At 40.2% G+C, this 509-nt stretch overlaps 1 pseudogene; it reads right to left on the bottom strand.

The window, feature by feature from the left end:
- Positions 1 to 191: 191 nt before the first annotated feature.
- Positions 192 to 397, bottom strand: LOC117798026 (annotated as a pseudogene).
- Between the last annotated feature and the right edge of the window lie 112 nt (positions 398 to 509).

The following is a 509-nucleotide window of genomic DNA, read 5'->3' as shown; positions in this document are numbered from 1 at the left end:
GTTTTTGCCAGGGCCTGTGTCTATGAGAAAATTTAATTGTTTGACAACTAAAGTTTAACAATTTAATTTTGTTTTTTTGTTGTTTTTAATTATGTTCTACATTAATATACTGCATAACCTTCTAGAAAGTGTGGATGAGNGTGTGGATGAGCATAACCGAGTTATTTTTCATTACTCAGGGAAATGCTTCCTTAGTCGATATTCTCCAAACCCTTTCACACATAGTAACTCCAGAGATGCGCCTATCTCTTTGTATCAAATTCCACTGATATGGATAATAGGCAACCCTGTTTTCCTAGCCCGCATTACTGAAGCTGTGGATGTGCCCAGTGGTTAGGCTGGGGATGACCAAGCACAGAGCCATGATTCCAATCCCAGGGAGAATCTTGAACTACATCCCACCACAGTTGCCAGGGCCTAACTCTTCCTTCCTGGCCCCATTAAGGTGACTAAACGTCAAGGTTTAGAGTAGCACTTCTTAACTTTAAACTTCTGAGGGAAATATTTTC

The sequence above is a fragment of the Ailuropoda melanoleuca genome, unplaced genomic scaffold (genome assembly GCF_002007445.2).
Source record: "Ailuropoda melanoleuca isolate Jingjing unplaced genomic scaffold, ASM200744v2 unplaced-scaffold22380, whole genome shotgun sequence".
NCBI lineage: Eukaryota > Metazoa > Chordata > Mammalia > Carnivora > Ursidae > Ailuropoda > Ailuropoda melanoleuca.
Note: the sequence above shows the minus strand (reverse complement) of the source record. Positions and strands in the feature narration are given on the sequence as shown.